Consider the following 14,862-nt stretch of genomic DNA (forward strand, 5'->3'; position numbering starts at 1 on the left):
TTTTTTTTTTTAATACGCCAGGAAGTTCAGTGCTTGATGTTAATACGTACCAATATTTCAGTAATAATAAGAATAGTGACGACGCTGTATTTAATCTGAAAGAAATTAGCGAAAGTGAGGTTTTAAATAAAAAAAAAAAAAAAAAAAAAAAAAAAAAAAAAAAAAAAAAAAAAAAAATATTGAATGGCATTAAGACACAAGCAGCGGGTTTCGATAACATCACGGCGGGAATGCTGCGTATGACTTTGCCAAATATCCTTCCGGTAATAACTACTATCATAAACACCTCGATAAAAAAAAAAAAAAAAAAAAAAAAAAAAAAAAAAAAAAAAAAAAAAAAAAATTTCCTGATCAGTGGAAATTAACAAAGATTAGACCGTTACCGAAAGGCAAAACAATAGAGGATTGCAAAGATCTACGCTCTATTAGTATTCTCCCGGTCATGTTCAAAATTATTGAAAGTGCAGTGCGTACGCAACTGACCAATTATTTAGAAAATGAAAAAAAAAAAAAAAAAAAAAAAAAAAAAAAAATACTGCCTATTATACAATCGGGTTTTCGAAATGGATGCGGAACAGATACAGCATTAGCGCATGTCACTGATGACATAATTACAGCAACTGACGCGGGCTTGTGTACTGTTTTAGTATTACTAGACTTCACCAGGGCATTGACTGTTTAAATACAGAGTTGTTACTGTTAAAAATGTCTTACTACGGTATTTCCACAGGTACTTTGGCGTGGTTTAAGTCGTATCTGAAAAATTGTAAACAATATGTAATAATAGAGGGAGCGCAAGGGGAAGATGCACAGTCAAAAATAAAAAAAAAAAAAAAAAAAAAAAAAAAAAAATCGACAGAGGGACGCCTCAAGGCTCTATCATCAGTCCGTTATTGTTCATATTGTACACTGCAGATTTGCACAAACAAGTGGAAAACTGTAAGGTACATTTATATGGTGATGACACACAGTTGTACTTCTCATTTTTTGCAAATGACATTGACAAGGCCATCGAACTAATTAACAAGGACCTTGATAAAATTATTTAAGTGGGCGGCGTGTAACAAACAATCTGATTTTGAATCCTAAGTAATAGCAATATATAGTGCTGGGTCCCCGACACCAGTGTGACTTGGTGGTAAAACACAATCCTAATATTGTGATAGATAGCCAACCAGTGGAAAGAGTGAGTATTGTAAAGAATCTTGGGCTCATGATGGATAGCGCTTTGCGGTACGAGGAACATGTAAATATGAAAATAAAAAAAAAAAAAAAAAAAAAAAAAATATGCTTTTTATAAACTGAAAGTGCTTTATGGGTTGAGGGACTGCCTGTCAGAAAAAAAAGTAAGAGTGACACTTGTAGAAACACTGGTTTTGTCACATTTCAACTACTGTGACACAGTGTATGGGCCTAGACTTCTAGCGCGAACCGCTCACTCCGTGCAACGGGTTCAAAACGCATGCGTTTGTGCAACGTTTCTGCTACAATATTCCGAGGCGAACACGAATTTAAATAATAAAAAAAAAAATAAAAAAAAAAAAAAAAAAAAAAAAAAAAACATCTTGCATGCCTGGAGTGCCGTGCCGTGCCATGCCTTGCAACCAGAGTATCTATATAACAAACTCACCTGGATGAGAGATTTACATCCTCTTAATACACGTAGCAAGAGTGGCAGCGGGTTATCATTACCTACACATAGGAAGTCGACAAACAGAGGAAGCTTTAAGTTCTTCGCGGCTAAAATTTGGAACGATCTGTATACAAATAAAAACTTCTTTCTTTTTTTTTTTTTAATTAGTATTGAGAAATAATTTTTGTAAGAAGTAATTTACAGTGGTACCCTGCACTTTGGTTGTTTTGTTAAGAGAGTGACTGGCTGAAAACCAGCGCTGTGCAGCTGTTCACATTGCGTTGGGACACTCACAGCATAAGCTGAGCCGGTTCCTTTTGCCTAGTATGGGACACTTTTGTATATGTTATTTATATTTGATATTGTAATTGTATGGCAATAAATGTTTCTATTCTATTCTAAAAAAAAAAAAATATTGAAGCGGTATGTATATTTCAATGCTTAGTCATAAAAAAAAAAAAATAAAAATAAAAAAAAAAAAAAAAAAAAAAAAAAAAAAAAAAAAAAAAAAAAAAAAAAAAAAAAAAAAAAAAAAAAAAAAAATAAAAAAAAAAAAAAAAAAATATTTTAATAAAATTTGGCACACAGGTAGTTTATAGTCTGGATCAATACATAAGCTACTTTTGATGGATGTACAAAGCATCGCCCGCGCAAGTTGTGGATAAAATCGATTCTATCTAATTATGTACTACAACTATTGAATCTAAAATAATGTTGATCTAAAGAGCAGGTAGCAACCCTGACCTAATTTTTAGAGGCTATTAAGCCGGCTAAATTCCTGCAAGTTATTCTATATAAAAGAAAATTTCAACTTTTACACAAAGCTAATTAAGACGGAACGAAATATTGAATAGTTTTTTATTTTTTTTTTTTTATAAAATCATATATCTGAACCTGATAAGATACCTATGATCGTCAAGAGTTCTACTCTTACTTTTGTAATGATCTATTCTACAAAATAATATATATATATATATATATATATATATATATATATATATATATATATATATATATATATATATATATATTATTTATTTAATATTTATAAATTTTTATACTCCTTTTTCCCATATAGTGCTATAAGTAACTTTTCCTTTTATTGAAATTTAATCAAATGAGTTGCTTATATAGAGCGTTCACTGTATATGTGTGTGTAAATTTATTAATATTAGTTTTAAGAATATTGTTACTTGTAAATATTTAACGGACTAAGAAAGTCCGAAACAAACATAATTATTATTAAGCCTACTTGGATGTAGACGTCGTTCTGTGCTCTGCGTTCTTTTCGTTAAATTTCATTCGAATTAATGTTCGTTTTGTGCTCGAGTTATAATTTCTTAAGCTATGCTATAATGTAATGCTTGTCGTGACGTAAGTTATATGTACTTACCTGTACTGTGTAGTGTAGTGTAGGCATCGTAAGCAGAGGCAGAGAGAGAGGCGCGAAGTGAGCCGCGCTGCGGGCGCGCTGCGGCCGGCGGTAGGCGCGCGGAGTGCGCGGGGGCCGTGGGGGCCGCGGGGGGCGCGGGGGGCGCGGGCGGCGCGGGCGGTGGCCGGTCACGATCGCGGCCGCAGTGCGTGCGCCACCACTTCACACCGGTCGGATCAGTTTTAGCTCGGTCTGCGCCCGCGCATGCATCCGCCGCGTCGCCGTCGCGCCTGCCGATATTTCCAACGCCGGCGCACCACCGAGTGCCATTACACTTTATTTCTGACAATTGAGACCGATTCCAATAAGTATTTTCAACATCATCTCATTGGAATACAGTAGCGAGTGGTGAATCGCACTATGTTTGTGTGACAGCTATACTTTTGTGCGCCGTCTGCTTCGCGATGTTTTTTTCGCGTTGCAACTTTTGCATCGTGTGTAAGTGAAGTAAAGCTTGTGATACAGTTCTGTACGCGTGAAGTCGCCTTTGCGATACTACGGAGCGCAGCGCTCGGCCGCTCAGGCGATCGCTCCTCGAGATTGTTGTGGGATAACATTCATATTAAAAGACTGGTAAGTAAATATAAAAAAAAAAAAAAAAAAAAAAAAAGAAACTAGTTCACTTTATTACCTTTGCTTCATTCATTGATTGTGATTGAAGCGGTGGTATTGGTAAATGGCTTACAACGTAAGTAGTTAGGTATAAGTACTCCTGAATTGAAGAGAGGTGTGCTCTAATTAAGGCTCCTCAAGGTGGAAGGGGACTGTGAGTAATGGGGCCTCATAGCGCTATGGCTAGCAATATAGCGTGCATTGCACCACGTTGCTGTGATGACAGAACTGAAATGAATACTTGTTTGCGTGAAGTCTACCTCGTCCTTATATAAGGAACTGAATGCTTTTCCATGAATAGGGTCCCAACATAGCTCAGATGAAGATGTTGAGATGGGCAGGAGGAGATGCCCTACTACACAAAATGAGAAAAAAAACTATATTTATAGTAGCTTTAAGATCCACACGGCTGAGGTGGCATGGTCACATTATGAGACAACTACGGAACCACATGAATAAGGAAGTTTTAATCCTTGATCCCCGTCCGAAAAGGCAAGGAAGACTTGGCAGTTCATTACAACAGTAACCTGAAGCGGATTCAAGCAAACTACTTGATGACCCAGGAGAGATGTATCTGGCGAAGGTTGAAGAAGAGAGTCGACCCCTATATAATAATATAATAATAATATAATAATGGAATAAGGCCAGGTAGAGAGATCGAGTTTAAAAATAATGTTGTTTAAAAAAAAAAAAGTATATAACTGACAGATGCATAGTTAAAAGTATTGTTTGTAATCTGTTGATGTACCACAGAAATAAATAAATAAATGTATATAAGAGAGAAATTGTTAGCAAACTCGTAAATTATTTTGTCACCTAATGTTCACAAAGGTATTGACAGATTCAAAGGATACTCGCTAACTTCAACACAGATAGCACAAGGTTTAATCACTGATTACATCAAATTATAGTCTAGATTTAATTTAAGCAAACCTATGTGAAATTTAAGCAGGTTAATATGTAATTAAATCATATTCAGAAATTTTATTACAAAAAAAAAATCTATACTTGATGTATCATGTCAATGGATATGGTGAAATCGTCGCCTCACTTCACCGATATGAGGGAGCGGTCCAGCCTGTCCAAATAATTACAAGCAGTTAACGTATGCTGACAGTGACATTTTCGAATTAATGATCATATTCATGCTAGCAGAGAGGAGTATCAACCTGCCTGTGAGCCAGTCTCAAGACTAAATAAATATTTTACTTTACATATATATATTTCGTAATTCTAGATGATGTATAAACAAAAATGTAATACTGAATACCTCTTATCGACCTACGAATATATTATTTTTTATAAACACATGCGACTATTTTTCCAGTTTTATTTGTTTTGTAGAATGATTTGCACAAAATTTACTTGTTACGTAGCATTTGACCAATTCACATGTTTAATACAGCGCAGTCATTAGCTCTGCTTGTTTTATGTAGATTAGTCTATACTATTATAGTTTACACTTTGGATATAATATACATGTCTGAGAAAAAAAAAAGCGCTCATTAGTTCCGATCATAGAGCGAGGCGCGCGAGCGTCGCGAAATGCGACCACTTTTTACTAGCTGTACACCGAATAAATTATAAGCCATTACAAGTATTTAAGATAATATCTTGCATGTTGATAAAGGTGTAATATGAAACACGCCATGTCATGGAAATGTCTCGACTTATTACTCACCTACAAGTACAAGTTTTTGTTGATTGTGTACATACTCGCACCAAGATGGCAAAGTTCAATAAATTAAATTTTAGAATATAAGTGCAACTTACTCGGAGAGGAAGTGTTCAAATATTATCTGCTTACTTATTTAAAGACAAACCAAATCTATTCAATAGATTGCTATAGAAACAGTCCTATTGCAAGGATGATATGTTAACACATTTTTCATTGTATTGTTCTACTAACGATCATCAATGGAAAACCTCTAGACATACTCGCACCAAGATGGCAAAGTTCAATAAATTAAATTTTAGAATATAAGTGCAACTTACTCGGAGAGGAAGTGTTCAAATATTATCTGCTTACTTATTTAAAGACAAACCAAATCTATTCAATAGATTGCTATAGAAACAGTCCTATTGCAAGGATGATATGTTAACACATTTTTCATTGTATTGTTCTACTAACGATCATCAATGGAAGACCTCTAGTCGGTGCCCTTATTTTTGCAATACAAATTTACTTCATTTATGCAACTTAGAATGGCAAACAAGCTGACGACTCACCTGATGGAAAGTGGTAACCGTGGCTTATAGACATGAGCAGTATTATGGATATAGCAGAGTATACTGTCTCCTGAGGACTCAGATGTTATTGCTCTCTACCGTATAAATTCACTGCCATATCCCACCCTTCAACCCGAAACACAGCCATGCGAACACAACTGCTTCAAGGTAGAAACACGAATGGGACAGAGGTACCAAAGCAAACGACTTTTGTACAAAGTTTTCCTCTAGTAAACTCACTACGTGTTCTTTCGGATATATCTACAAATCCCAAAAATATGCTATTACATTTTAAGTTGGTGTTTTTATAAAACTTATTTACTTAATACTGTAGACACTAGTAAGTTATTCTTGACCTTCCATACTAAATTCAAGATTTTTAACACTGAATAAGATTTTTAAAGACCGTTTAAATTTTTCTACTGTATTTTTTTTTTAAATATTCGTTGAAATGAATGAGACTTCAAAACTCTATGGAAGACCAATAATTCTTCATTAATACCATATAATTCATTTGTCTTCCTCAAATAATTAGTCATGGTAAAAAGTATTCAGGGCCATGTGTTCTAAATTGTATCTCTTGTTGTTATCTTTATTAGTTAATTGTATGAGGTTATTGCTGAAATGACAAATAAAATGCAAGGAAAGCATTTTCCGGGACCGCTGTAGGTGAAGAGCTCCCAATATTGACTCTGCTTTGACACTGGCCCGCCGCCGCGCCGCCGTTGCGTTGTACTGTTAAATACACACAAATGATAATTTCGCACTGGAATAAATATTTACTTTAGATATGTGGTGTCAGTTGACTTGGAGGTGGCGCTGACCATGTTTGTAGCATTTTGCAGAATTTCGCACAACCTTGTAGGACCGCATCGCTTGCGCGCATACTTGTGAAATGTTTAATGGCTATAATAATGTTATGGACATTGAACTCTGCTCACTGTCTTTTTTTGCAACTTAGAATGACAAACAAGCTTACGGCCCATCTGATGGAAAGTGGTAACATGAACAGTACCATGGGCATAACAGAGTATATTGTATTGCCCATGATACCCTTCATACGATGCTATTCCTGAGGACTGAGGTTGAGTTATTTTTTTTTAACTTAACAACAATGCGTGAAGTAGCTCGCGGTCATTGTGACCGTTCGTTGTACTTCAATAACATCGCTGAAGATAAGGATGCCACCACCACCAAATAACCTTCTGTTATAATGTGCGCGATGATATAACTCGTGCCTACTAGTATCTGTGCTAGAACATATTAAAGTATTCGCAGCACGCGACACTCATATGTAGATAGATAGATAGATTTTTTTTTATTCACAAGCACATGATTTATAATTTATAACCAAAATAAAAATTTAAAGATGGTTTTATGTGTCGCACCGGTGAAAAGGTTACTAACTCCGCTTTTAGCTGCGGATTATTACTTCGTTGGTTTGAGTCCTACTTAGACAATAGAGAGTTGAGAGTCGTAGTCAAAGGCTTTTTTACATCTCTTCCTTACAAATCCGTATCAGGAGTACCCCAAGGATCACATTTGGGTTCGATTTTGTTCCTGGTCTTTGTAAATGACATCGTCGAGGTTATAAAATATAGTAAATTCTCCCTTTTCGCCGATGATCTTAAATTATATAAGTCCATATCAGTGTCAGAGGACTCTGATCTTTTACAACAAGACCTTCAATCGGTACAAGAGTGGTGTGATGCTAATATTATGGTTCTGAATTTTTCTAAATGTTATCATATAAAATTTACTCGAAATGTTAATATAATACCCACAAAATATAAATTATTGAATGAGTGCATTGAGGAGGTGGCTAATGTAAGAGACTTGGGAGTGATACTGGATTCAAAACTATCACTTAATGGACATATTGATAATATAGTTAAGAAAGCCAATAAAATGCTCGGATTTCTTAAACGAACTTGTAAAGAATTTAGAGGTGTTAGGACATTAAAAATACTCTATAACGCATACGTCCACAGTACACTTGAATATGCTTCTCTGATATGGAATCCCCAATATCAATGTCATATCGATCGTATTGAGAGAGTGCAAAGAAGTTTCACACGTTACTTGGCTTATAAAGATAAATTATGTCCAATAACTGCATCTTATACTGATCGTCTGGAATTCTTCGGGATGAAGTTACTGAGTCAGCGTAGAAAGATTATAGATCCTATAATGTTATTCAAGATTTTAAATGGCCTTATTTTGATGCCTGATGTTCTTAAGGATATACGCTTGATAGTACCACGTAATTTCAATATTAGATCTGCTAAAATAGTTAACTTAGGATCCAATTCTCCCCTCAACAGAATGTTATCATCGTATAATAAAGCCGTAAACGTTGACCATGATATCGACATCTTTGGTAATTCTTTTGTGCAGTTTACTAGACTTATTAATAATATGGATTGGTAGTTAGGTCTTTCTAATTGTATAATTGTTAGTTAGTGTACATTGAAGCTTATCTGTGAGAGCTGTATACACCTTTAATTGATATGTTCATATAGCCTTAAGCTTGGTAGTGAGGAGTAAGATTTTTTTGTTCAAACTTAGATTTAAGCATTTTGTAATAGTAGTTTTTCTCTTGTACTTACTAATAACATTGTATATTGTCTACTTAATTATTGTGAGCATATTGTTGGTGTGTCTTTTATAAATAAATAAATAAATTATCTGCAGCGCTGATATTTTGCTGGTACCATGTAAAAAAAAAATAACTTCCAACTGTTTGTAATTATAAATAAGTACTCATACTAAAGTAGTTGCTAAGCTGAGTATTTTGTGCGAGGTAAATTTGCCTCTAGGAGAAATGTTTAAGAAATGCAAGAAAAAACTATTGAAATCAGAAAATTGTGTGTATTTTTTTTAATTTTTATGAAGCGTATATATTATACGAGTATGAGTAGTTGTATGCAATATACCAATGAAAGCAGTACGATGTGGTAAAGGTCAGCTAGGAGAGAGGTGATGCTAATGGAAGATTGTAGTGGCGGTTACGTAATATAATAGATTGTGGAAAATGGAACACAAGTCAAAAGTCAATCACATAATATACACAAATCACATATACATATCACTTTTATCATTTTGAAAATAAAAAACATTCAATTTGAAATTAAATAAAAAAAAATCGTCTGGCAATGTTGTAATAAGGAATAAAGATAATCTCGTATCGGACAAATACAAATGCCCGATAGGACAATAGGTATAAATAGAAAAAGTACTTAAGTGATAAGTAACATTTAGTTGTGCAGTTGATAACTGAACGGTTGATAAATACAATAAATCATAATATAAAATACAAACACAACAAAAATAAAAAAAAATAAAAATATCGTTTACAACAAAATTACATAGAAAATAGTTGAGATCACTCATGGTCAACCGTAGATAACTAGCACTGGCGTATTTAAGATTATTTTCCATGGAGTGGGGGGGGGGGGCTCTCTAAAGAAAACTCATGACTTCGACATGTCTTTGCCTAAAGCTGAAAGTTCCGCTTCTAATCCTGGGATGGGTACCAGACAATCCTGAGGTGGACACGGCTTGATTGACGACTTGACTCCCCTTCGCATTGAAGGGGAGTATAATAACTATGTATCTATATTGTATTAATCACAGTTAGAACAGAACAGAGAACAAACAGTCAACGGTTTATGGATATAAAGCACGATAAGCATTGAAAGTAATGTAGCGACAATATATGAATACTTTTGTATTTGAATACCTGCGTGGTAACAATTCAGCAGACTGCAGTCGTGCCGTGCGCAAGTGGTCGCGGCGCGCTCACTCAGCGCATATTATGAAAAGCTAGCAATCATTGGCGCCAGTCTTCTACAAGGCTGTGAACAACACCTTTTTTGCAAAACTTACGTCTCAAGGCAACCAAAACAAAAAATTGTAGTGTTTACCGAATATTACTTATTTTGCACGCCCATCATCATCATCATCATGTCAGCTGTTATCTGTCCACTGCTGAACATAGGCCTCCCATAGACTGTTATAAGGAACGGGGCCGTTCCTTATAACAGTCAACCATTGGAGGATTTTGCCAGTAGTTGCCACGCTTGGCAAGCGGGTTGGCAGCCACAGTTTGGCTTTTAGTGATGTTCTGGTGTCCATTCATCGACCATTAAGTTCCTTTAGTCTACTTTTACGACACCAAGGAAGATATATTCATATTACATCATAAAGTGCAGTGGCCAAATAATTCCCTGATGATGATCTTTTAATCAGACGACTGCGTGATTTATGAAGAGAGGACCGTGATGACATAACACAAAGACAGACTAAGGCATCACCTGCACAGGTTTCGTTTAATAATACGTTTTGGGCCTGAATATTGAAACAAACTGTTTTCATCTACCAAATAACATTAGAGAAGGAACAGCTCATACAGTGTTTAAACGTAAACTTAAAAATTGGCTGTTATGTAATGGGTTTTATACCATTAATGAATATTTCGCTAAAAAAACAAATGCACTTCACAACCTACACTAGAGATACAGTTGTTAAAATATTTTATTAATTTGGACAACTATTGTACAGGCTTTTGTTTTTTCAGTTTACTGTAATAAATAATAATAATATATTGTATGACTAAGGAAAGGAAATATAATGTAGATATATATATATATATATATATATATATATATATATATATATATATATATATATATATATATATATATAAATATATAAATTTATTATATTGTTAAAAATTTGCACGCCGACATAGAGGCAGAATGTACACGGGAAATATAAACCTATATCATCTAAAATTACCTGCATTCTAGCAAAATAAATTCATTTCATTTCCTATGTTGTCAGCAAGAATGTACTAGTAGTTGTCGGTTGGTATATTCGTACGTAGGAAGGTATGTATGTATGTATGAAGGTATAGATTTTTTTAATTTTTTTTTATTCCATAAATTTAAACATTTTTGTTAATTAAAATGCATAAAAAAATTAGTAAAACATTTTTTTTTTGCATTTTGTTAAAGATTATGATCATTTAAAGTCAAAATCGTGATCCTTTAACTTTTTCAAAAATTTGAACGAATAAAACAAACAAACGGCTCGATGGATTGAATCGAAACTTTGTGGGATTTTTGTGGGCATATTGAACTGTAAAAGGCATACTTAACATTACTCGTTTTCTTGGTATTTCCAACTTAGCACCTGATGATCTCAAAAGCCCTTTTTTTTGTATTTTCAAATTAACGTAAAGAATTTTTTTTTTCAAAACACCATAGCTGAATTTTGTCGGAAATTTATTCAAGATTTCAAAACCCTTGTGTGATCAGCGGTTGCTGAGATATTTATGGTTAAAGACAAAAAGATCCTTTTTCATTCAAAGTTCGATATCTCTGTAAGAAGTAGTCGTATCGAACTTTGCAAAAAGCAAATTAAAGCTGAATGACAAAGCTATCCGATCCATATAGTGGTTAAATTGGAAAAAAAATTCCCAAGTTCGTAAACAAAAAAAAAAGAACCGAATAAATTTTGAAAAATGTTTTGTTTCGGTATTCATTAGGATTGAATGAAACACGTTGCTTAAAAATTTTTTTTAACATAATATCTCTAAACTAGAAACTTTGAGCTTTATAATCCTTTTTTTTTAATTCCAATACGACCATTTTTAAGGGTAATACACCTAACCTAAAAAACCTTAAAAAATTTGGAATTTTGTTTTTTGATCCCTTAATTTTTTCCTCTAGTGTATAAAATAATAAAAAAAAAGTATAAATGGCCAAGGTTTATATTGGACGGAATTTTAAATAAGGTGTTATTCAATTAAGCCTCATTTAAATCAATAATAAGTATAAATCAAACCGTCCAAACACCGACCCGTGTGGGCACACACATTCGCAGCTAATGATTTACATGAAAGCTTAATGTGACGCTATTTTAAATGTATTGGCAAAAAAAAAAAAAATGATACATGTGGAGTTTATAAAGCCATTAAGAGAAACGACTTGTTATTAGCGTATCTGTATACATATGTATGGGAATATGTAATGCGCGTCGCACACACCGCTGCTCACCACTCACGACCTGTTACATATTCACTGACGGCACCTTCAAGTGGTCTGCTATTTTCAACTAGTTGTATCCCGCGGGTCTGTCTGCTTAAATTATGAACATTATATTAATGAGGAACATTATATCTCACGTATCAATATTGCATATATAAGTAATTCAAAGATTCATACAATTCATAGTTAGTAACCAGGTGTTAGTGCTTATGATGAAACATATTCATTTTGAAATTAGGATTGTAAACGGCATGATTGATGATGACATTGCCTGACATAAACATATAACAATAAGTATATGCCACATACAAATAACATTGTTTACCAAAATTAACATTACAGGACTGTAAAATTCATTCTTAATAAAATAATAATAATAATAATAAAGTATAACATTATTATGGCGCGGCTATCAAATCAAAAACGAAAAGTAAAAAAAAAAAAAATTTTTGTCCGTCTGTTGGAGAATAGAATAGAAATATTCTTTATACAATTAGACCTGTTTACATACTCTTTTAAATCGTATTTTTTTTATAATTCCACGTTCAAAGTACCTGATGCTGTACTGTATGGTAGTGCACGTCACTGTGGTTTATTGTTGATGACGCTCGTTTAACTGCTTTGTCTTATAAACAATAGCGATCATTTATTTGCTTTGAAGCCGGCGCTGTATAAGCATGATGTATCCTCATCGCTAAGTACTCGTTGCTGTACACAACTAACACATTTTTTTCCCACCATTTCGCTATTGCTAATAAAGTTATTATAAAGACCGCCTTTTTATTGCCAAAAATAATATATGATTTTATTATTCTGTTAGTGAATTAATTAAAACATTAATTTTTAAATTAATTGTATATATCTTAATAGACGGAAGGTGGATGTTTTGCACACTTTTAGATTTTGATGGGACTGCATGTTATTATATTTTTGTTTGTATCAGAGAGCAGTAAAAAAAATTTTAAATATTTTATTTGTTACTATCAGTGCGTATATTTAAATTATAGAATATTAATTTCAATACTGGTAGCGTATCACCCTCATCCTCTCTGATAAGGTCTGCAAATTGCGGCTTCGCCTAGGTTCTGCATCAGTAAAGACCTTCTATGCCAGTTCTTGTAGGCGGAAACAGATTCTTGAACTGAACTGAACAGTATAGTGTCCTCTAAACTTAAATAGGTAATGGATAGACAACACTCTGGGATAGTACGCAACTAATATAAATTAAATGTATTCGTGGAAAATGTCTAGACTATTACAGATGGACGTAGTTATATTACTGATGAATGTTACGTGTTATATAAGAGCATAGAACTTGCAACCGGCATAACGTGATCTGTAAAGGTTTTTGAATTTGTATCGCTCGAGATCTACCATGAGTTTGAGAGAATTGTAATATTCTCTTTTGTCGTATACAACATACAAACATAAAGCGAATGGAGTAAATTTTATTATATATATAATATATATATATATTATTTGAGACGGTTCAAAAAAAAAATGGTCCCTCGTCTGCGCAAGTCGCGGTTATGATCTGTTTTAAGTAAGTTAAGTTTTACAAAAAGTACGCGAAGTATAGTCCTTTATCCGGCTCGGCGTGCGCGCGAGGCGTCAATAAATAACTGCGTGTAGCAGTGATGCGGTGGTGGTTCCGACGACGATTCGAAAGGTCAAGTTTGTAAGTTCATTTAACTCGCGGAGGCCGCGCACTGCACGTTACCTTAGCCTGAGCCTAAGCTGAGCGCGCATCGACCGAGCGTTTTGTATTCGGTTCCCAAACCTTTCTTTATCTGGACTGTTCATTCAATTATATTTCATCGAAAAGTTTACAAATGCATACTGGTTCATTGATAATCGAGAAGCACATATGTCATAGGTAGTCTAAATCTTTACGACTTCAAGGTACATCTGATTGGAAAAAGAAAACCAAAAGCTTACTAGATCGGGATTGTATAATCGCATCAAAAACATACAATGTTAAATAATGCAAAGTTGCGCTTCGCAGTTCGCATCACATGTAAAACCAAATCAGTTTCATTGACGAGTACAGTGACCGTATCAATATAAGACATTTTTATTTCTTCACGGCAACATATTCTACTAATAAAATACTTTAAGTGCATTGCTTAGATGTAATATAAAACAAAATCTATTATTTCCATTACTAAAATGGAAATAGTAGATTTTGTTATATATTATTCTATTGTTGGCGTGCCTGCTGCTGCTGGGACGCTGCTGCCCATCCCTTGACTATTCAGTTTCCTTAGTCGCCTTTTATGACACCTAAGATAAAGGAAGGGGTGACCTATTCTATACGTGGACCACACCGTGGTTGAGAGAGAGTAATGTTTCCAAAATTGTAATCGCTTCGTCTGTTATGAAATGTTTGACGATAACAAAGAACTGCTATACGATATGTTATCTTAGAACTACAATGTCGAACTGTGACTGGTCATAACGCGCGAAGGACAAAGGCAGCGCGGGCACATTACAATATTTTTCTTTTGCCTTGTTATAATAAAAATAACATGGAAGAATGCACTCACTCAATTAAATACTAGACTTCTCGCTGGTGTGATCTGGGCGTAAAGCGTCAATCTATTAGAATAAAGGAGCAATACATTACGCAGTTCGGTATTTTTTGTCTGTTGCTTAATGATAAGTCACCATAAATCATTGTTCGCGTGGTAAATATAAGAACGTCGAGAGGAAATAAGAAACGGTTACGGGTCATTTAAATCAATATTAGACCTCCCAATGTCAATTGCTGACCACATTTGCATAGCTAATGAAGACATCCGAGCTCGCATGATACACGAGCGCAGCTCGGACGAGTCCAATACGTGATATTGATTAGATTTAGATTAGTATTCATAAATATATTATCCGTATCTTTGGAAAGA

The 14,862-nt window shown here is 34.2% G+C and overlaps 1 protein-coding gene across 5 annotated transcripts in view; it reads left to right on the top strand.

Moving 5' to 3' along the window:
* The first annotated feature begins 3,184 nt into the window (after window positions 1-3,184).
* The window catches only part of LOC113516605 (rho guanine nucleotide exchange factor 17), a 97,782-nt gene continuing 86,104 nt past the window's right edge, over window positions 3,185-14,862 (top strand). For 2 of the 5 annotated variants that reach the window (XM_052902009.1, XM_052902007.1), the window contains exon 1: window positions 3,185-3,638. The gene's annotated coding sequence lies outside the window, so the exon portion shown is untranslated. The remainder of the gene's footprint in view (window positions 3,639-14,862) is intronic. The other 3 variants (XM_052902008.1, XM_052902010.1, XM_052902011.1) reach the window with 2 other exon arrangements.

The sequence above is a fragment of the Galleria mellonella genome, unplaced genomic scaffold, assembly GCF_026898425.1.
Source record: "Galleria mellonella isolate WM207_F2 unplaced genomic scaffold, CSIRO_AGI_GalMel_v1 utg855, whole genome shotgun sequence".
Classification (NCBI taxonomy): domain Eukaryota; kingdom Metazoa; phylum Arthropoda; class Insecta; order Lepidoptera; family Pyralidae; genus Galleria; species Galleria mellonella.